Source organism: Hemicordylus capensis, chromosome 5, assembly GCF_027244095.1.
Source record: "Hemicordylus capensis ecotype Gifberg chromosome 5, rHemCap1.1.pri, whole genome shotgun sequence".
NCBI classification, from domain to species: domain Eukaryota; kingdom Metazoa; phylum Chordata; class Lepidosauria; order Squamata; family Cordylidae; genus Hemicordylus; species Hemicordylus capensis.
The window spans coordinates 169,688,573-169,712,126 of record NC_069661.1 but is presented as its reverse complement, the minus strand read 5'-3'; the positions used below and the strand labels follow the sequence as shown (position 1 = coordinate 169,712,126).

Sequence of the window (23,554 nt, the reverse complement as noted above, 5' to 3'; positions counted from 1 at the left end):
CTTCAGCATAAAGTAAGCCTATTCCTTTGGCCTATTCCTCACCCCAATATGTGGGAATAAGGTTGTTACGGACTGCTAGGGATGTGCATGAAGCATTTTGTACACATGGGGGGGCAGTGCGCATTTTCAAAGGAGAAAGGGGGGAGTGGGCACTTTAAAAGGAGGAGCCTCTCCACTGCTCTTCCACTGCCCCCCACCATGTCAGAGGGGCTCTGTTTTCACTAAGCAGCCAGACTCTCTGTTTCGCACATGCTCAGATGCCATTTCCTGCCTGACGCTGCCCAAAGACTGCTGGGAACTTCCTGTTCCTAAGCAAATACAGCTGGGGAAATAGAGAGCCCAGCTGCTTAATGCAAACTGTGCTGTTCTGGTGGGGTGGGGGCAGCGGAGGGGGAAGTAAGACCTGCCTTCCTCCTTTTAAAGTGCCCACTCATCCCCAGCTGAAATGATTCAGCTGGGGCAGCTGGAAGCATTTTGGTGCCTGGAAACAGAGGTGCTGAAATGCTTCAAGCACATTCCTAGACTGCAGATTTTCCCTATACCATTCTTCTTTTCTCTCCTACCAGGTAATAGAATTGACCTGCTCATTGCCATAATACTTCTCAATTCATTTCAGGAACATGGGCTTGAGAATTATATGGAATTGATAATTATGAACATGTAGCTCTTCTCTTTCTAGATTTATAGCAAGAAGAAAGGGTTGTGTTTTTTTTTAGCGTGAATGAATTTTTCTTATTAATAACTCAAGGTACACTGAAATATTAGTCCATAAGTAGGGGCTTGGGAAATGATACACACAATGTTGTATTTCCTTTCCTGTTCCTTGTATAAAATATACCCTTTAACGAGCCATTGTTTTCCATGAAACCAGAAATTATTTTTTCAGAAGACACAAGATGACCTCAACGTGCGATGGGAATCATACAGAAGAAGGCGCTCTCTAAGGTAACCCGGACCTAAGCCGGTCAGGGCTTTAAAGGTAATAACCTGCACTTTGTATTTTGCCTGGAAAGATATTAGCAGCCAATGCAACTGTATGAGAACAGGCATAATATGGTCTCTCCGGGTTACCCCAGAGACCAGTCTGGTTGCCGCATTTTGAACTAATTGAAGTTTCTGAACTATGTACATAGTTCATACTATGAACTATGTACATTGGTAATTGCTCCAATGTACATGGAGCAATTTCCATGCATCTCCTGCCCATTTCTGAATGTATGTATTCAAACATGACAACAAGAACTGAGTCACTAGGGACCTTTCTGAAGGGGTTTTTGAAGGGAGAAGAATATGAGATTGTTGGGCCTTCCCACTTGCCATGTGGCGGCCCAAGTATTTACCTGGTCACGGGGCCGAGAAGACAGAGGCAATACAGCCTCTGGGTACAGGCAAAGTCAGCTTGGACCTTATACGATTGCCAGGGAGAGCCAGGACACCCAGGAATCCACAGACTGTGGATGGGCCAGCATGGGCCAGCAGGTTGCCTCCTGGTGGCAAAGAGGAGAAGGCAGGGCCTCAACAGCTGGCAAGACAGGCAACAGCTGAAGGAGGGAAGATGCAGGCAGCTACATTGGAGAGGGTGAGTCAGGAGAGGGTGGTTGGGATTGCCCTGATTGCAGAGCTTTATTTAAGGCTTGAATAGCCAGAGATAAGGAGGTCTGGAGAGATGGGAGTGACTTGGACCTAGAGACTCTCAGTGAGGAGCAGTCTTACCCCTCTCCATGACAGCTGGTGGAGGAATAGGGTGACAGTTAACCCCTACCCAGCACTTCTGAGGTACTTCCACAAGCCTATGAACAGGAGCAGAGGAAGGGAGGCAACTGGAGACTGTGAACCCAGGCCAGTGCATGACAGAGGTCATTCACACAATCAAAAGCTGTGTTCTACCTGGGTTTGGGAGCTGTATGTGCTCCCAATTTTTGGTTGTGTGGAAGCAAGGTAAGAGGAAAGTCTGGGTAGATGTGACTGCATGGAAGCAAAGTAGGCTGAAAATCTACCCACATTTCCCTCCTACCTTGCTTCTACACAACTGAAAATTGGGAGCACACACAGCTCCCAAACCCGGGTACAACACAGCTTTTGATTGTGTGAATGACCTCAATAGGTTAAAACAAGGGTTGTTTCAGTGGTTGGCCAGGATAGACATAGTCCTGAGGGCCCAGCCCATTATATGACCCACTTGGCTGATCCTTGATGCCCTTGTCCTTGACGGCCATCCATTTCTTCCACTGCTTCTCATTGCATTTCAATAAGCTTCACTACTGGGTCATCCCTCACCAGATGGTGGTGGTCAGTAGGGGGAGCAGAGGGTGTAAATATGTGAATGTATCGGGGGCGTAGCTAGGGAAGAGGGGGCCCGTGTTCATCCCTCTCTCTGGCGGCCCCCCAGAGTGAGGGAGATAATGAAGAAAATAGGGAGGGAGGGATCTGGAGGGCCCTTAGGAGCTCGGGGCCTGTGTTCTTTGAACCCTTTCGCTCAATTATAGCTATGCCCCTGGAATGTATAATGTGTAGGGGTGTGCACAGACTATTTGGTGTGGTTTGGTTTGAATTTGAACGGAATTTGGACTGAACCATGGGTATGTGAACCAGTTTGGTTGAACCAATCGGCTGGGCTGGTCAGTTCAACGAACCAGCTTGAACCAGTTTAAAGTGGTTCACAAACGAACTGCTCAAATTGGCCTGGTTTGCAGGTGTCTGGTTCACAATCAAACCAGTTCTACACATCCCTAATCCGGTAATGTGCACAGCTCACTTTCCCTCTAGTCTGCATCTGTATTTTCTCTAGGCTAATTATAGAATGAAAGGTTGATAGGGGAGGAAAAGCTGAGCAAATCACACATTTTATCATGTCATCATTAATAGGAGTTATCTTTTCTTTTGAAAATGTAACATCAGATCTGAGTCAAAATACATACTTCCTGTTAGGGATGTGCTTAAAACACAATTCAGCTTCCAAATCACAGCACAATCCCATTAAAATCAAGGGCTTACTCAGCCCCATCACGTGCAGGCTGCTAAGGGAGAGCACTACCGGTGTGAGCTGATAGCAGGAGGAGAGCCACCTGTACAAAAGTGGGGGTGAGCAGAGGAGGAGCAGGGATGAACCTGCTCTCCTCCATATTAAAGGGGCTGGGTAAGCCCTCGATTTTGAAGGGATTGTGCCACAATTCCGATGCCAAATCACGTTTCGGCACATCCCCACTGCCTGTCAGTATGTGTATTAGTTATCTATGGAAATAGCAACTTCTATTAATATAGCAACATCTGCTCAGGTTTTGTGGCATAAAGCCTGGAGGTAACAGGTATATCAACCTTAGGCTATAATGTTTGTAAGCTGTTTTCATCTTCTCAACCAACATCATTCAGCAGGAACCCTTTGAAAAGGTACCAGAAAACTCATTGATTGAAGCAGTGATAAGCAAGCTTTTCACAGAGAACATTCTGGCAAACATCTCTGATCCAAGAACTCCTAGGGGCTAGCAGGTTTAGATCTGGATTTGACCCATGAGGTTCTTACCATCTTGCTTTATGTGAAGTTAGTATAATACAGGTAATTGCCACACTATACTGAGAAATAAAATATAGAATTATGTGCATAATGACTGTGTTTTTGGAAAGATGATTTTAAGCATACTGCAAATGAGCATCAAACCTGACAGGTGGATAGTCTTAATTTCAATATAATTGATACCTTGGGGAAAACAGGTAGAAAGCTTCAATCATCTAAGCAAGCAGAACTATGCATGTGGTTTATTTCTTCATGAGGTTAATGCATGCTGGTTAAGGTTATAAGGTTATAGAACCAGGATAAATTACTTTGTAGACAAATAATCTCATTGGGAATGGATCAAGAATAATGGGAGGGGGGCAACCAGAGTGAGATAATTTTCTAAGGGAACCAAAATGGAATCAATAGGGTTCCAAGATTTAAAAATTAAACCACAGTGTTTTGCAACTGTTGGAGCTTGCATGAAATTCTCTGCATTTTTTTTCTCATTTTATTTCCATTAAATGGAAGAGCCTAAACCTTAATCAATCTTAACTAAATACCAGTGCTCCATGGCAAACAAAATAGAGTGCCATCTAAATATTTTTAGCTCTAGGTGAGATGTCTCATAAGATGAAAAGAGATTGAACATATTCGCATTCAGGGGAAAAAATAGCTATGAAGTAAGTCTAATTCTATGTGTCAAAAGTTTGCAATTTGATACACAGAGTGGTTAAATGTTCTTAAAATGTGCTCTAGACTACAGTACATTAGTTAAGCTGTATATGATAATGTGCTATTATACATGCATTAAAAGTTAACAGGCAAATAATTGTTCGGATGAATAAATATTGGTAGAAAAAAATCCATCCTTCCAAAACTAGTTCTTCCCCTGCCCTTTCAAAAATCCCTAATACTTTCTATAGCGAGAGAAGCAAGAGGAACAGGGGATACACAAACACACGGTGGATTAAATACATCTTTAGCCCACTTCAGAAGTCATTTTCAGGAGAGGAGTGTGTGTGTGTATGTGTGTGTGTGTGTGTGTGTGTGTGTAAAGAGAATCTGATGTCAGGACAACTGCTATTTGATTCTGCATAAGTTACTCTAGAGACTCTTTATTGTGTAAAAATTGTATACCAGGCCTGTTCTCCATGTGCTGAAATAAATTACAGCCAGGGATGCTTTTTATATTTGAAGATTTTGGAGATATTCTGCTTGGGACTGGCAAGCGATGAATAATCTTGAGAATACATTCAGGTCATTCTTCATAGTAGCAGTTGCCTGAATAGTGGCCTAACTTTTGTTTGAAACAAAAGCACATTGATAGTCACACACCCCACACTGATGTGCTCCTTGGCCACACCTTCTGGACATCCCCACATTCAGATAACCTTCTCTGATATATATATGGGTGACACCACCCATGTCAGATCATTAGATGTTGGTATGATACGTCTTCCAGTCCATGTGGGTAGGTGGCGGGGACATGCTTGTGAACATCTCCCTCCACCTGGTGTGCCACCTCAACCACCACCTAAATCACAAGTGTGTGTGGGGGGGAGAGGTGATTCGTGTGAAACACTCCACAATTCTTAGATTGAATTCTAGTTTAAAGTAGCATGTAATCTGCAAACTGAGGGTCATTTGAGAACTGCAGCCCCCCCCCGCACACACACACACATGAATGGGGGATGGTGGGGAGATGTACATGTCCATGCTCCTCCTCCCCGCCTCCCACAGCAGCTCCATGATTAGGATAGGCTGATTCAAGTATCACCTAAACCAGCCCAAGGGAAGCATTTCTCTCCACATTCAGTGTTGCCTTCTGTACACAAGTCCTAAATGCAGAGTTGTCACCAATATTCAGATGGCAGCCACCTTTATCTGTCTTTGTTAGAGCTATGATAGTGTTTCACTTTCATTGCTATATATAATAAATACATTTCGAATGCTTCCTGGTTACTACACTTTGCTCTAAGGTAAGCACAGTTCAGAAATATGCTTGTGTTCTCCTAGATTAGGGTTTAGATTTGACATTTGGAGCTAAAATGCAGTCCAGAAAAAATAAAAATGGGATTCATGTGCACATAAACATTACTCTTAGGTGCTCACTTAATTTGATTGTATTTAGATGTCTTCTCTTCCATCATGCACATTTCAAAGATTTCTGAATCACTATTGTTTGTCATACATTACAACTGTTTATTAAGCACAGTTTGAGCTATAAGACCAGCTATATTAACATTGCAACAGTGGTTGCAGAGCTGATGTGAAGGGTCACCATCTTGGGCACCTGCTGAAGGCAGAAGGCTATGCCAGCAAAGAAACTCTTTTGGTCAAGTGAATCACTCTGACTCAGGGCTGCTCAACTTCAGCCCTCCATAATCCCTGGCCAGGATTAAACCCAAGTGGTTTATGCTCTCTGGGACTACATAATCCTCACTGCTGTGGCTGGGAATTATGGGAGTTGTAGACCAAAAACAGCTGTGGGGCCCAGGTTGAGCAGCCCTGCTCTGTCATCACCTCCTCTCTCTCATCTGATGTACCAAGGTAAGTCCTACCACAAAATGTAGGGGGACTTGTAGAGGTAACATAGGGACATAGGAAGCTGCCATATACTGAGTCAGACCATTGGTCTATCTAGCTCAGTATTGTCTTCACAGACTGGTAGCGGCTTCTCCAAGGCCGCAGGAATCTCTCTCAGCCCTATCTTGGAGAAGCCAGGGAGGGAACTTGAAACCTTATGCTCTTCCCAGAGCAGCTCCATCCCCTGAGGGGAATATCTTACAGTGCTTACACTTCTAGTCTCCCTTTCATATGCAACCAGGGCGGACCCTGCTTAGCTAAGGGGACAAGTCATGCTTGCTACCACAAGACCAGAGGGGCCTTGGAGGGTAGTCTTCTGATGCCCCCAGAAACCTGCAGCTGGTGCTGAGTGGTTGATTAAATTAACTTTAGTAGACTTGGAAAATAATATTCTACCAGAATACTATTTTTGATTATTCTTCTAACTTGCCTAGGGAGCAAGAGGATGCTGGTTTGAATCCCCGCTGGTGTGTTTCCCAGAATATGGGAAGCACCTATATCAGGCAGCAGCAATACAGGAAGATTCTGAAAGGCATCATCTCATTCTGTGTGGGGGATGTCAATGGTAGCCCCTCATGTATTCTACCAAAGACAACCACAGGGCTCTGTGGTCACCAGGAGTCAATACTGACTCGGCAGCACACCTTCACCTTACCTTACCTTTACAGCAGGAGAGAATTGCTAAGAGATTGAATCTGGCATGAAGACATTCTCACCCAAAGAATATCTCAATGACTGCTAACATTTGACTCCTAGTGCTTCAGGGCACAGAGCAGTGTCTCTGGTGCAGTTTCATTTGCATATGAAGAGGGGTATCTGCTACCTTAAACACACGAAACAAGGTAACTGCCCAGTGATAATCACTGGCCATTTTCAGCATTCCTGAGATTTAATGGCTCTTACACTGTCTGCTGTCAGATGTTCTCCCGGGTTCTGAATTTGTTTTATTATCCTCAAGAGTGCTACAATAACCAAAGGCAACAACAATGCTATTATGGCTTTGCTACATGATACCCATTTCTTAAAACAATTTAATCTGAAATGTAGTAGGCAACCAGAATGATTGGGGGTGGGGAAAACTTCTAATAAGTTTATCATAGCCACAGACAATCTTCTTCAGCATTAACAGTAGCTAATAACATCGCTGTAAATTTCCTCTTAATAGAAACTATGATAAAATCCAAGCCTTTCCACACATCTCATGTAGACTCCTGTGGTTCCAATGTACTATTCATTTTTTCTGACGACTTGCATTTTCAAAGACTCCTTTAGGAAAACTGGCAGAAAATGACAGGACTAAAACCAGTGGGAAGCAGATTTAGCCTTGACGTTATGATGAATGTTCAAATTGTTATAGCTGTTTGACAGTGGGACCGTCTGCCTCCTATGCTAGCAAGCTCTCCTTCACTAGAGCACATGCCCCAAGCCATACCCACAGAGGCGGGGTGCATCAGCCCCAGTGTACATTGGCAGCTTCCACACAGTGATTGCAAAGCAGAAAACACAAAGCTATTGGAATACATCATTCTCTCAATATGCCTTAATGATACATATTAACAAGACAAAACTTTTAAAAAAACCAAAAACATTTTATATCCCGCTCTTCCTCCAAGGAGCCCAGAGCAGTGTACTACATACTTAGGCTTCTCCTCACAACAACCCTGTTAAGTAGGTTAGGCTGAGAGAGAGTGACTGGCCCAGAGTCACCCAGCTAATTTCATGGCTGAATGGGGATTTGAACTCGGGTCTCCCTGGTCCTAGTCCAGGCATAGGGACTATGGAACAAGGGGGGACAATTGTCTCCTGCTTTCTTGAGGAGGCAGGGAAAGGAGCTCCTGTCAGCGATTCCACAAACCCCTGACTGGAGAAGGGAAACTGCTGGGTCTGATGTACCCTGTTCTCAGCATTGGCCCCACCCCTTGTGCTCCTTGTCAGATGCAGGGGTGGGGCCAATATCTGGGAAGGTATTGGACCCTCTCCCATCCCTAACCAGTGAGTGTCTCATTGAAGCGCTGGCTGGCTGGCCTTTTCTCCCCAGCACAGCCAGTGTTTCAGTTAAGCACTGTCTGGAAAGGAGACGAGCATCTTTCACGCTCCCAGCCAGCAAGCGCTTCATTTGCTGGCTTGGTGTGGGAGGGGGCAAAGGGCTGCCCTGGCCTAGGGTGAGGGGGAGTCTTGGTGGCTCCCTGGCAGCTGGGGAACAATCACCCCACCCACCCACCCACCCCGCTTCATGGTCCCTATGCTCCTGATCCTCTCACACCCACAAAAACATTTTGTCTGATATGTACCATTAAGGCATATTGAGAGAACGATGCATTCCAATAACTTTGTGTTTTCTGCTTTGCAATCATTGTGTGGAAGCTGCCAATGTACACAAAGATGTCCATTGTTAACACAGTAACTAGTTTTAAGAAAGTAAACTTGTTTTAAGTAAATAGTTTTAAGCAAGTAAAATTAAAAGAAAGTTTAAAAAAATTCCTCCGTTAACTAATACCGCGCACGCATGCGCACGCACGCGCACACACACACATACGTCACATATGCCATTGCAGTCATCTCTAGGCAGGGCTGGGGAAGATTCCTGCTTGAAGCTTTGGTGAGCTCAGCTGCTGCCAGCCAGTGTACACAATATACAGTACTGGACTAGATGAACCAATGGTCTGACTCAGTAGACGGCAGCTTCCTATGGTCTCCTGAGTCCCATCTTACAGAATTTGTCACTATCTCCATTACACAGATGTGTGCTAGTCAAGGTATGAGAGTTTTAAGAAAGCAAATCGTTTTAAGAAAGTAAACTAGTTTTAAGTAAATAGGTTTAAGAAAGTAAAATTAAAAGGAGGGGGAGGGGATCAAACCAGAATCCATTCCAACTGCTGGTGGTTGATGTCCAGAGCAGACCAAGTCAATTGGACAGTGCAGTTGATATAATATCCAAATTAGAAGTAGCCTTTGGCAAAGGCTGAGGGAATGAGTTCTGGCTTGATTTCTTTCTCACAAATTTTAATCCACATATGCATACACATAGTCACACCTCTGCACGCGCACACATGCAGTCACACACCCCATGTACACCTTTTCTGTCTTCCAGGTCACAAACTGTCACAAGTCTGGGGCTTGGACTGAAAGGCCTTTGTGTGTGTTTGAGTGGATAACGAGAACACTGGGGCTAGCAAAGTTATTCTTTTTCCCCACTCGCCTGCCTCATCCAGCACACGCACACATCTATATATGGAGACTGTAGCAAGTCCTCTGAGACTGGAATAAGAAATTTTTTAAAAGTTAAGAAGAAGTGAATGTTTGGTTGATTAGAGAAATGTATCAAATGAGCTATAATGAGCTTGTCTTTTGTCAAGGTGCAGTCAAGGAACTGATGGCCCCGAGCTATTGGTATGCATATTTCCTCTTGATATCGTACCTCACCTGATTTTTTCAATACCATTTGGTATTCCTTTAGAGCAGGGCTGAACAACTGTGGTCCTCTAGCTGCTGGACTACATATCCCATCCTCCCTGACTATAGGTCACTGTGGCTGAGGATGCTGGGAATTGTAGTCCAACAAGAGCTGGGAGGCCACAGTTGTGCAGGGTACTAATTGTAGAAGGAAAGGAAAATAGTCGCCTGTGGTAAGATTTGTAAAGCTCAGGCAGATGCTCACTGAATACAGCAGCATTTCTGTTTTGTGCTATTTTCTCACACTGCCCCTTCTGTGTTCAGTTGCATGTTGTGAGGCACTGAACACTGAATAAGGAGTGTTATTTATGTTGGAAGTTAAGGACTTTGCGCTCTCTCTTGTCTCAAAGACAGTGGAGGACAGACTAGTGAGTCAGAGGGCTAGAGGGTCAAGACATTGGTCATCCCTTCTCTACTGCTCTGACACTATCCCTTTGGAATGTAGATTGCTCATTTCAGAGACACTTCCTCTCTCTTCTCTTCCTGTTCCTTCTACCTTGCAACATAGCAAGGTCCTGTCCCTGCACCATGTGTGCAGAGAAGATGCAGAATCCATCTGCATCCAGCTAGATAGATAGATTAGAGATCCCAACTCCTCACTTTCCTATCTAGAATGGAGTTCCTTAATAAATGCCTTATATATTGATTTGAAACTATGAACTGGCTCCAAGTTACTTTACTCTCAGCATACACGCATGCCTAAGTAAATTCCGCTGTGTTGTGCCTCTGTGCACTCTGCTATAATTGAAAAAGGGTTTCTCTACCAGAGAGAATTCCCAACAATTTATCTCCTCTTTTGCTGCTGCTGCTGCTGACAGGAGAAAAACCAATGTGGTGCAAGTAGATGGAGCAATCTTGGGGCAGACATTGGTAGGGGGGAAATCCCAATAGGGAGAGAAGATAATTGGAGGAGGGGGGAAACCATGGCCTGTAAGACAGTTTTGTTGCACAGGTCTATGTGATACAGAAATAAAAATAAATAATACATGAGTGTTTGATTGTGGGAGTAGTGCCCCAGGATTGAGAGCATTTCAACATGCATGGGAGTGAGCAAGAAATGAGGTGTTGTGGGTCAAGAACTGCACCAGTCATATACTCTCATCCTAATCTACCTTGCAAAGCTATTGTGAGGCACTGAAGAAAGAGAGTTACTTTCTCCACTGCTGCTGAGAGCAGGAGAAAATCCGTTATGGTGCAATGTAGCAGATTTGGGGCCAACATTATTTTAATGGTTGTTTTTACATGGTCATTTTTATCCTCACAACCACCCTGAGAGGAAGGTTAGTCTGAGAGTCATGAAATACTTCAGTCACAAAGTGGCTTTTAAGGCTGAATGGAGATTTTGAACTCAGGCCTCGCTGGTCTGGTCGTACTCCTACTGTGTTGTGGTGGATAATCCACAAACATGTGGTGTTTTAAATTTCACAATGTTGTGATTAATTCTGCTTTTCAATGTCCACTTGCAGAAAAAGGAGAGGCAAGGTGTGTCGATGGGCTAACATTCATGCTGTGAAGATTCTGGAAAGGCTGCGAGTAATAAAAATCAAATTAATAAAAACAAAAATTCTTACTGAATCAGGCACAGTAGAATCAGGAGTCTGTTTTACAGTGAATCTGTAAATTAAGTCTGCAAGAGGACAAGAAGTCCCAGTAATAATGGGCAATAATTGCTGGACAATCAACCTGATCTACATTTGCCAATAGGTTACAAGTTAATCTTTCATCAAATGAGAAAGGGAGAATTTGGGGAGAATATTCTCCAGATATTTTAGGGTGCAGCAGGAATTGCTTAGAATATCCCCTGAGAATGTGCGTAGAATATTTTGGGGCATATTCGCCCAAGTCTAAACTTTGGCATGTGATTCCAAAATTTATCCTTCTGGATCCTGCTTTTACTAAACATCTGATTACGCAAAACATATACATCTAAGTGCTATATCATTGGTTTTCCGTGAACTTTTTTTTCAGACTGCAAGAACGACTTTGTTCTGCTGGATCATATTTCAGAAAATGGTGTGGCATTTTTATAATTAAAAGCAGATCAATTTACTGACATGGATTCTCTTTCAACATTTCAAATGCTTTGTTTCTTAGCAGAATGATTTCCAGCAAATAAAAGCATTGTCATGGATTTCGCAAATCATTTTCATTACTGGGGCTTGTTACTCAGCCTCAAAACAAGAAAATAAAATTATATACAGACCCCCTGATGCAAATTAAAATCCAGTTTTTGCACAGCCTCAATAACAACATCCAGAAGTTCAAGCAGATTATAGTAATTTAACATCTATTGTCGAATGAAAGCAACATGGTTTTGCTTTGTTTTGTTGTTCCAAAAACATGACATAGCTGTATTGTGGAATGATGCTTCTCAGTTTCAAATAAGAACACAAACAAACATACATGTCTTTCTGAAATTGAGTCATCAATAAAGCAGACATACTCCGATAAACTGGCACTATTACTCTTGAACTGGAGAGTGCTAATGCTGACAGATGTTCATCTGACATGGATGAATAGAGGTAGGGTTGTATCAGGTTCAGCTGGGAAAATCTATGTCCTACAGATGCTGCAATCATGACATTTGGAGGATATGTTCTATTATAGATTTGTTTGTATTGCAATGAGGGCTAGCTATACACATCTCTGTTTTTATCACAACATATTTATTTATCCTCAGTGGACTTAATTCTATATCTCCATCCTTAAAGTCATATTTTCCCCCAAATATGCTCAAATGAAGAATATTCACTTAAAATAGAAAAGAGGAACAGCTGGAGCTGGGAATAAGGTTTGACGGTGAAGCAGTGGGAAACGTCTGAGGATTTATTGATGCAATCCTTTTAAAGAGGCCTGAACACAGTGATGGTCAGTGAGGTAGGGCAGAAAGCAATAACCAGCCACAGCCAGTGGGAGGTAACTGGAAGTGAAGTGAGCCCCAAACTCTCATGGCTGGGTGTGTGCTGGAGACAGCCAAGTCAGGGGGCAGCTTGCACTATTGCGCAGTTGCACAGACTAGCTGTTAGGGGTGGGTACAAAACCAGTTTGCCTTGTTCGGTTTGAGTCCAAACTGGACTCGAACAGAACAGAGCATGTTCGTTTTTGGACACACCCCGGCTCGGCTTGGATTCGAGCTGGTTCGGGGGTTTGGACATTTAAAAAAGATTAAAGGACTCACCGCTCCTAGGGAGCGCTGCCATGGCCATGGGGAGGTGTCTGGTGGTTCCCCTCTCCCCACTGGCCTCCCTCCAGTCTCAAAATGGCCTAGTTTTGGTAGTTTTTGGCCCATTCTGGGTCTCTGTGTAATGGTGCCAGCCATTTTGGAGGCCGCAGCGCATGCGCAATGCACACCTGCATGACCAAAAATAGTTGCCGCCACTACATAGAGGCTGAGAACCACCTGAACTGGGCCATTTTGAGATGGGGAGGAGGCCAGCAGGGAGATAGGGAACTGCTGGAGACCACCACCCTCTGCAGCCATGGCAGTGCCTCCCCAGAGGCAGCGAGTCCTTAAAAAAACTTTTTCAAGTTAGAACTTTTGAGACACCTGCAAAGTTCAGTTCAACCTCAAGCTGAACAAGGGCCGGTCTGGCTCATGGCCAGTTCAATGTCGCACCCTCGAGCCATGCCAGTTTGATACTGAACTGGCTCGAGGTTGAACCGGTTTGCACATCCCTACTAGCAGTACCCCAAATGGGTACAGACTGAAGACATCATCAGGGAGGCAGATGAAGATGATGGCTTAAAAAAAAAAAAGAGGGAAAGTGAACTCTAGTGCATTGATTTGCAGCACCTGAGATCTCAAGGTAGGAGCAATGGACACTGTTCCAGGTCCTCCTTTCCAAGTCTTAAGTTGCACTTCTTTCTTCCCTATGAAGATTTGCAAGCACCCAGCTACTGAGACACCAAAAAACCATCCCCACACATAATAAGTAGGGATGTGCGAAATGTTTCGAATACAAAACGTTTTGTACCCAAAACAGCCCATTTGGGTGTTTTGTAGACAAAACAAAACACCCATTTTCCAAATCCAAAAGTTTTGTATACAAAACAAAACGTCCCTGTTTCGGCTACAAAATGTTTTGTTGTTTTGGACCTCCATTTTGTGGTGATCTCTGAGTGAGTCTCCATTTTGTGTTTGACATCTCTTTGAATTTCCCACCCTTCCAGCCTTCTGATCAGTGACCTAAATCATGGGCTGACCTGCTGACAATTCCCTCCTTGTTCCCCATGACTCATTTGCTTCTTGCCACTCTTTAGTGACCCTACATTGGCCAGGGGAATGGTTGCTAACCCATGGGGTGCTCGGTTTCTGTGGTGTTCTGAGTGTAGATTCTCTGGTAGCATATGAGAGTGGATTCTTGTTTTTCACTGAAAATCCCATATGCTACCAGAGAATCTACACTGAACACCTCAGAAACAACAAAACCCAGTACCCCACGGGCTTGTGGGTATGGGCGTGGTTGGTACCCTATGTGCACTACACAACCCCTCAGGCAACCCCAGTACCCCCCAAGTGGAATTATGGGGCTGCTGAAACCTCCATTATTCCGTATGGGAGAAATCTTAAAGACACATAAACTTCAACAAATCACAAAAAAATCAGCCCTTTGCCCAATTCCTTTGAAATAATTCTAGTAGCTTCCTTGCCCCCATTGGGCACTACCACCCACCACACGCGCTCTGGGCCACCCCTTTCCCCTCAATGTGAAGCGATACATTTGCTGGAATCCCCATTATTCCCTATGGGAAAATTCTTAAAGATGCGTAATCTTAAAACATTCACAAAAAATCAACCCTTTGCCCAGTTCCTTTGAAATTTGGGTGGTAGCTTCAACCCATTGGACACTACGACCACCACCCACTCTTTTTGCCCTGGAACCCTGTTTAAAAATCCAAATCGATTCGGATTCTGAAAATTTGGCTACAAAACAAAACAGGGGTGATTCGGATTCAGAAAATTTGGGTACAAAACAAAACAGGGGTGTTTTGATTCGGATACAAATCGAAACGAGAAAATTCCAAAATGCACACCCCTAATAATAAGAGGATTCTTCCCATCATGCACATGCATGCATGCCCACATAGAGACTTATCAGAACCAATTTGCCTGTCTTCAGGCATGTCTGGGAGTGTGGCTGCTGTACATTCCTCTCCATTCCCAAGGATTCCCTTGTTGGATTGGGAGCCAACCATGCAAACCGGATCAAAACTATCTGCCAGTGAGGCATCTGTTGTGGTCTCTCAGAGCAAATGTGGGATGAGCGTTTTCATCCATTTTGCAATGTGGATTAGGCAGCATGTTCCCTAATTAATGTTTGAGGTTGTAACTGCATTGGAGCCAGGACCCTCCAGCATTGGAATTTGGATCATTGTGCAGTATAGAAGTGCCTTTCAATTTTCTGCTGTTCTTGCCTGTCATAGTGTTGCTTTTTATTTAAATGGATTTTAATCTGTGCTTTAGAAAACTTGTAAACCTCCTTGAGTGATGTGTTCAAAAGGTAGCACGGACATTTAAGCATATATGAATAAGCAAGATTACTATGCAAAATTGTATGACAATAAATGAAATAGAATATTAAATTGCTATGCCTTACGTGTCCCTGCAGAGTCTGTAAATTATATTGTATCAATCAAAATGTTCCTCTGGATGCAATTAGAGACAAGCCATTGTTCTGAGTTGCTTTCCTCCTCAAAGAACAGTACAACAATTTTGAATCTTTCCCAACATGTAAAGTGTACACCGATTTTCATCTGGCTGAATTCATTGCTGTCAAGAAATGCACTAGGAGTAACAAGACCAACAACAAAAAGGTGACATTAATTCATTTCCTCGTGGATTTATCTTAAATTACTTGTGATGGTATGGCATAACTAGGGTTGGTAACTTGCAATATGTACCAGTTCAGAAGTTAATTACCTGTGGTTCTTTGTGAAATGTTGTCATATTTGGGATGTTTATCTGTTCTTTCAAATCTGAGGCTTTTAGTTCAGGAAAACCATGGGTATTTATTGCATCCTAGTAGTTACTACTGACCATCTGCTTGTGCAACACAGACTTTACTGCTGTGTAAATCTGGATGGATGAGCGTCATGAAAAATAATATATGATTCACTGATAGGCTGAACTATGTTTCCAATAGACTCACAACGTGTGAAGGAAGGTCATAGAGAGTTAGAGGGAACTGTACAAAACAGTGACTAGCCTTTACTTCTAAGAGAACAGCTAGTGCTAATGGGCTTATTTTTAAATTTGTTTTTACATTAACCTGAACAAAATTGTTTTGCTGTGTTGATGTTTTGAATGGCAGAGCTGTTGAGTACTTTATGCTGTTATGTATGCAAACATAATCTATCTTTCATTCTCATTGGGCTGGTTTTGGGAAATATGTCTGAATCAGCTCTGCACACACGTGGTGTGAGGCATCAGCATGCATATCTCACCCCCATCTTGGTGCGCCATTCCACAGACTAATCTCATAGAGGGTCATCACACCTCAAGTGCAGTTTAAGTACTACTTAATGTACCATTTATTATCATATATGAGAGGTATGTCTCATGAGTTTGCCAAATGGCACACAGGGAGGAGGGACATATGCACTCATGTTCCTCATCATGTGTGAGCAGGACCAGTTTGGACACATCATCTGAACTGGCCCTCTGTCTTGCTCAAAACTGGGATATCATTAAGAGGACCTTCCAAAAGAGATGTGAAAGCAATGCATGAGGATCTATTGGGAGTCTGTTGTTTGTATGGATTAATATACTTCTATATTTGCTCTGGTCATATATATCATAGCTTTGCTGTTCTCCATAATAAGGTGTTATTTTCCATGTTTTATGCAAGCAGGGACAGTATTTGATTTGGCTTGGTACATGTTCTGTATCATGACTAGTTACTTAACAAGTATGTTCATTCTCTGAAAGCATTATTTAAAAATAAAATAAAGCACACATGTCAGTAAACATTCACAGTTTGTATTGTTTAACTCAATATTTGCACTGTGTACATAGCCTCTTGAGAGCACTTGAATTAGAAATTGTATTGACTTGTGCAGCCAAAGAATAATTAATGAACACTCAACTGTTTGCTTTTTATTCACGGAAAACATTGCTGACTGCAAACCTATAGTGTTAGCACATTATAGGAAATGGTGTTTTCTATGCAATGAATGACTATAATCATGAATAGTGCAAAAGAGGATTAAGTAGTTTGTTTCACTTTGTTTTATGACAGAGTCCTCTGAATGCAGTGAGCAAATGCTAGAGAGATATCTCTCTGTATATCTCTCAGGAGAATCATGATCTACCATGAGCATAATGTACAAGCAAGGCCATATGTTTAATTCTAAACAGAGTAGGGATGTGCACGGAACCCATTTTGCATTTTGTTTTGAGCTCAGATAGCCGAAACATTTCATCAAAACAGCGGTCATACTGGCTGTTTTGAGAGGACAAAACTCAAAATGTTTCAAGTGTTTTGGCCATAGGGAACAATGGGGAAACTCAAAAGAGCCCATTGTTCCCCATGGGTGTCTCCTAGGGTTTTAAAACAACTTTTAACCTATGAGATCATATGTGGGTTTGGGGGAAAAGTTAATAATTTATTAAAAATTGCCCACTTACCCATTTCTTTTGTGGGTTGGGTGGTAGGTAGCACCCATCATGCCCTACCACACTACCCACTTTGGTGTCCCTAGGAGTGATCTATGGGAAACAATGGGCTGTTTTGAATTCCCCATTGTTCCCTATAGCCGGTATAAGCTGTACTCAGAGTGCACTGCACACAAGTTTTGCACTACAATTTACAATAAATTTTGCATCCCTGCCTTGAAAAACACTGCAGAAGCACACCTTCAAGGGAATCTGTCCCTCCCAACACACATTTCAAAGACAGTCCAAAAATGGCCAAAAAAGAATAACTGACCCAGAATCCACTGCCAGCCACAGTGTCTGCACTGCAGTAACATCATTGGCACAAGTTTCTCTCACACATAATTATGACTCCTTATGTTACTTCCTAGCATTACAACAGCTGTCACAGCAGCACACTTACTTAGCAGCAGGCATGGCCATAAGCTCAACTATTCAGCCACATTTTGACTGAGTACACCTTGCAATGCAGATTGCAGAGCAGACCAGAGCAGTGAGTAAAGCACAGCTTAGTCTCAAGGACAGACATGGAGCTCATTACAGTAATCACCAAGAAATATTACACACAGAGAGAGCTCACACAGAGCTGCCACTGTCCATTTATCGCCAGAACACTATCTCACAAACAAAATGAACCACAACTCAAGGCAGGCAGGCACCCAAGTTCTGCCTTTGTTAATTTGAGATCCAGCAAAACCAGATAGTTATAGCAGCAATAGCACAGCATATTATACTCAGTGCTGAGAAAAGAAACCACAGAATCAAACCTACCTTTCTCCTCCTCCTGATGTATCCTCTTCAAGAGGGGCATAAGGGATCTCTCTGCCTATCAGTCCCTTTGAATGGTATCCCCCACCACCCAATGGGGCCACAATTGCCCATGATAACACTTGATTTGTTAGCTAACAAGCCAACCAAGAAGCAAGGAGATCTCAAAAGAATCAGAAGACAGTGCCAGAAACCAACCAGCAAGAGGAAAACAGGCCCTTTATTTAGAGGGCATTTTGTTTCGAGTTTGAAACATTCAAAACGGGCCATTTCTAGTCAAAACATTTAAACATTTAAACGTTTTGCACATTCCTAATATTGGGTTGCCACTGAAATTCTGACTAAAGCAAAATGTAAAGTGATTGTGTGCATTTGTCAGGTCCCACAATAGAACCCATGAGGCATGGTGAGGAAATCAGGGCAGTAGAACCTTGAAGAGCTCCAGGTGAAAAAATTGCTCCTTTCACCCAGGTTGTCTTGGTGATTGGAGATTTAGCTTACTGGGCTTGGGAAGAGTCCTTAGTTGAGGGTGGTGCCTTAAAATCTATAGTTTCTTGGTCCTGGTTGCAGGTTGATGCAGGTACAGAGTAACTGTCATGGGAAAAACTGGTGAGCACCTGGAGGCATTAGTAAGGTGAAGGGGGATTTTCATGGAGCAGCCTGATCTTAAGCTTTGGAACCCAAAAGGAGTGGAAATGGAAATCCATTTGGGGATTGTTTGTTATCCACTCAAAGCCTGGAGGCTTGTGTGGGAGCGGGGTGATGACATAGGTAAGACCTCGCTGACACTGTAGGCTATGTAGTGAGGAGAAGCAGAGAACAGTCTGGTTATTGATTCCTGGTCTGGAGCCTGGACTGCTCATCCAAGAAAGGAAGAACATTGTCGCATTGCTGACATTGGCTTAGCCAAGGTGTACCTGCACTATAATTGAGTCACACATTGCAGATCTCTTTAATCAGTTAAGAGAACTGCGGTCCAAGTTTAACTCACCTTCTTTGCCTCATGGCTGATTCCTGAGAGTGAGAGCAATGACATTCCTGTCTGGAATGAATTTTACCACTTAGTCTCTCCTCCCCATACGGAACCAAGTGGAAATCATCTGGTTTCTACCTTCTTCACTGCACTCTTCATATCAGTAGAGGAGAGCTGGTCTTGCGGTAGCAAGTATGACTTGTCCCCATAGCTAAGCAGGGTCCACCCTGGTTGCATGTGAAAGGGAGACTAGAATTGTGAGCATTGTAAGATATTCCCCTCGGGGATGGAGCCACTCTGGGAAGAGCAGAAGGTTTCAAGTTCCCTCCCTGGCTTCTCCAAGATAGGGCTGAGAGAGATTCCTGCCTGCAACCCTGGAGAAGCCACTGCCAATCTGCGAAGACAATACTGAGCTAGATAGACTAATGGTCTGATTCAGTATATGGCAGCTTCCTATGTTCGTATGTTCCAGTATGGATGTTGTGCCTCCTCTTCTTCCAATGTGAATACATGATATCTGAAATACTTGGCTCACGAAAGCTGGCAGAGAAAGCATTAATCTGATAGTAAAGGAGAACACCCTTTTGAAGGGCAGTATTCCCCAATGGACTTTCCAACAAAGGGTGCATTTTCCAGCTTCATCCAATCCATTGGAATTTGACCACTGGCCCACGCTTACTTTTTATAGCAATAGTCTTACATCTGAGCAGCTTCATGTTTGATAGTTTTATATCAGTGGGCCTGCAAATATATATTTGCACCTACATACCTGAATGGGACTGCAGGTCCATGCACTGAGTGTTTTACAAGAGAATCACTGCTTCTTTTTCCTTAACTTATACAATCTTCATTCATAGACCCTGATTTACTGTCAGTTGCACATGTATGCAGCTTTATTACTGCTACATTATATAGCAACACTCAATGTTTTGTGGCTTTCCGGGCTAAATCTCTGACAAAGGCAGCTGCATGAGGCCTTCCTGAAATATAATAAAAGCAGCATATACTGAAATATTCTTCTTTTTAACTAGTTAAGCAGAGAGCCAGCAGGCAACGTAAAACATTTCCCCAACTGGCTTTGCTAATAACTTGACAATCTATGAGGTTATCTGCAGTGTCAAATTCCATTCACTAGTTCGCTTCCTCATCAATATTTAATTCTGAACTTTCTTTGAAAGAAGAATAAAAGCAGCAGTGTAGCTGATATACTGGCATCTAACTTTTCAAATAGCATTACTTTATTCCCACATCAACTTCAGCAGAAAAGTATTTTGCTTCGGTACTGTTTACCCAAACTGCATAAATTACACTACTGATCTTTCCCTTTGCTTTGCTCTCATTCTAAGAAGACAAGTAGTAGCTATCCCATATTTCTTGACATTGAGCAAGCAAGGATGAAAGCTGTTGCCTGAATCATTTCCCATTACAGCCCTGAAGTGGATTATTCCAATACCATGTATCAGATGGGGCTGCGCAGGGTTCATCAGTTACCTCCAAGGTGTAGAAAGTATATATATGCGAGTACTGCCACTGTGATGGCCCTGAGCTTGTTTCTGGCTCTGATATGAATACGACGATGAATATTTATATGCTACTTTTCAACAAAAAGTCCTCAAAGCGTTTTACATAGATATGAATAAGTTCTTGTTGTAAACCACCCAGAGACGCAAGTTTTGGGTGGTATAGAAATATGTTAAATAAATAAACAAACAAACAAATAAATAAATAAAATGGCTCCTTGTCTCCAAAGGGCTCACAATCTAAAAAACAAACGCAAGACAGATACCAACAACAGCCACTGGAGGGATGTTGTTCTGGGGATGGATAGAGCCAGTTGTTCTCCCCCTGCTAAATAAAGAGAATCACCCCTTGAAAAAGGTGCCGCTTTTGTTCACTTAACAGGGGATAATCACTGTTCTTCACTGAGGAAAACTTTCAGGATCATGAGGCAGGGAGAAAGATTCTCTTCCCCTCCCCCATTGCCTAGCTTGTATGAATTTACTGCCTTAAACCCCAGGTTAGGGCTGCTCATGTGCAGAGCCAGGATTGAGGCCAATCCCAGCACTGCCTCCCCCAGTAGCCTGTTTTGTGTACCAAACCCATAAATACACAGAGCCAGATGGCAAGAGTGCCCAACTGACAGAGGATCCCTCAGTGTACCACACTCCTGGTGTGATGCATTGAGGGATGCTGGTGGACTTCTCCCTCCAGCTCCCTGCACTGCTGCTTGAGTGGAAGAGCCTCCCAACAAAATCTGATAGTGTGTGGGGAGGCAGGCAGGCAGGCAGGAGCCTGCCTCCCTGCCATCCCTCCACCCTACCAACATTTGGGGTCATATGAATGACCTTACTAAATCAGATCATTGATCTTTCTAGGTCAGTACTGGCTATGCTGTCAATGCTGACTAGCAATAGTTCCTCATGATTTCAGACAGGGTTTCCCCCCAGTCCTATATGGATATATCAGGGATTGAATTTGGGATTGCCAAACATGCTTGCCAAAACTGCTTGCCTAACATGTGCTCTACCACTAAGTTATGGTCTGCCTCATAAATGTAAAGCATGCTGTCAAGTCGGTGTCAACTCCTGGAGCCCACAGAGCCCTGTGGTTTTCTTTGGTAGCATACAGGAGAGGTTTACCATTGCCTCCTCCCGTGTAGTATGAGATCATGCCTTTCAACATCTTTCTATATCGCTGCTGTCCGATATAGTAGCAGTAGGGAGTCCAACTGGCAACCTTCTGCTTGTTAGTCAAGTTAGTCAAGTTTCCCTGCTTCACCACTTAAGGAGACTGGTCTGCCTCATAAGCAGGCATAAATGGAATCTTGGTTTGCTTCTGAATTCCCAATGTGTATATGGATCAAGGGGACTGTTTATAGGTGCCTGAATCTGCATTTTGTCAGACAGGGATGGGGAGTCCACAAACTACCCTTAACTGAAGTTGGCCTGTAGCACTGCCTTTGAAAGGGCATTTTATCCACACTACAGAGACAGAATTTGTGTTGTGCTCAAGCACAGTGAGAGGAGAGTTTCTGAATATTCTTCAAGGGCAGCCCACCATAGAGCATGTTACAGTAATCCAGCCGTGACATGAGTAAGGCATGGGTAACTGTGACCAGATCTGCCTTCTCAAGAAAGGGATGCAGCTGGCGCACTAGCCAAAGCCGTGCAAAGGCACCCCTGGCCACTGCCTCCACCTGAGCCTCCAAAAGAAGAGCCGGGTCCAGTAATACCCCCAAGCTGCGTACATGCTCCTTCAAGGGGGGTGCAACCCCATCCAGAACCGGTAAAATCTCCTCATCCCGATCGGCTCTCCTACTGACCAACAATACCTCCATCTTGTCCAGATGCAATTTCAGTTTATTAGTCCACATCCAACCCATCATGGCCTCCAGCCCCCAATTCAGGACATCCACCGTCTCCCTAGGATCAGGTGAGAAGGAGAGAAAGAGCTGAGTGTCATCCGCATATTGCTGACAACTCAGTCCAAGTCCCCGGATGACCTCTCCCAGAAGCTTCATGTAGATGTTAAACAGCATGGGGGATAAGACCGAACCCTGCGGGACCCCACAGGCCAATGGCCACGGGGCCTAGCAGTAGTCCCCCAGCACCACCTTCTAGACCCTCCCCCCAAGAAAGGACTGGAACCACTGCAACACAGTACCTCTGATTCCCATACTCGAGAGGCGGCCCAGAAGGATATCATGATCGATGGTATCGACCGCCGCTGAGAGGTCCAGCAGAACCAACAGGGATGCAGTCCCTCTGTCTAGTTCCCAGCGTAGGTCATCCACTAGAGCAACCAAGGCAGTCTCAGTCCCATATCCAGGGCGGAAGCCAGATTGAAAAGGGTCCAGATAATCCTTATCATCCAACACCCTCTGCAGCTGGGACGCCTCCACATGCCTCACCTTGCCCCAAATGGGAAGGTTAGATACAGGTCTATAGTCCAGATTGGACGGCTCAGGGGAGGGCTTTTTTAATAGTGGTCTTACCACCGCCTCCTTGAGGCATGATGGCATCCTGCCCTCCATTAATGAAGCATTAATGATCACCTCCAACCATCTGCCTGTACCCTCCCTGGCAGCTTTTATTAGCCATGAAGGGCAAGGGTCAAGAGTGCACGATGTTGCTCGCACACTGCACAAGATCTTGTACACATACTCAGGCTGCACCAACCGAAAAGAATCCAACACAACAGGACCAGATGGTACCAAAGGCACGTCTGCCGGAACTGCCAAAAGTCCAGGTCAGCATGGATGCGAGTGACTTTATCTGCAAAGTGGCAGGCAAACTGATCACAGTGAGCTGTAGATGATTCCTCCCCCATTACCAGCTCTTTTTGTCTGCACTGAGCAGATGCAATGGAGGCAGTGAAAAAACATTTCTTCACCGCCCCCATCACCACGGAGTAGTCCCTAAAATGGGCTCTAGCCTGTGTTCAGTCGGATTTGTCACGACTCTTCCTCCAGTGTCGTTCCAGCCGTCGCCCGAGTTGCTTCATCGCCCTAAGCTCCGAGGAAAACCAAGGAGCAGATCAGGCTCCACCAAGCCAGAGAGGGCGTTTAGGAGCAAATGTGTCAACAGCCCGGGCCGTCTCTCCATTCCAGAGATCAACCAGGGCCTCG

The 23,554-nt window shown here is 43.9% G+C and overlaps 1 long non-coding RNA gene across 2 annotated transcripts; it reads left to right on the top strand.

The window, feature by feature from the left end:
• The first annotated feature begins 759 nt into the window (after positions 1–759).
• On the top strand, positions 760–11,112 carry LOC128325986 (uncharacterized). Of its 2 annotated transcripts, none has more exons than XR_008307781.1 (4): positions 760–979; positions 3,373–3,553; positions 9,436–9,469; positions 10,999–11,112. It is a non-coding gene; the product is annotated as an uncharacterized LOC128325986 (long non-coding RNA). The 2 variants fall into 2 exon arrangements; XR_008307780.1 differs by having other exon boundaries at positions 3,370–3,553.
• Positions 11,113–23,554: the final 12,442 nt, after the last annotated feature.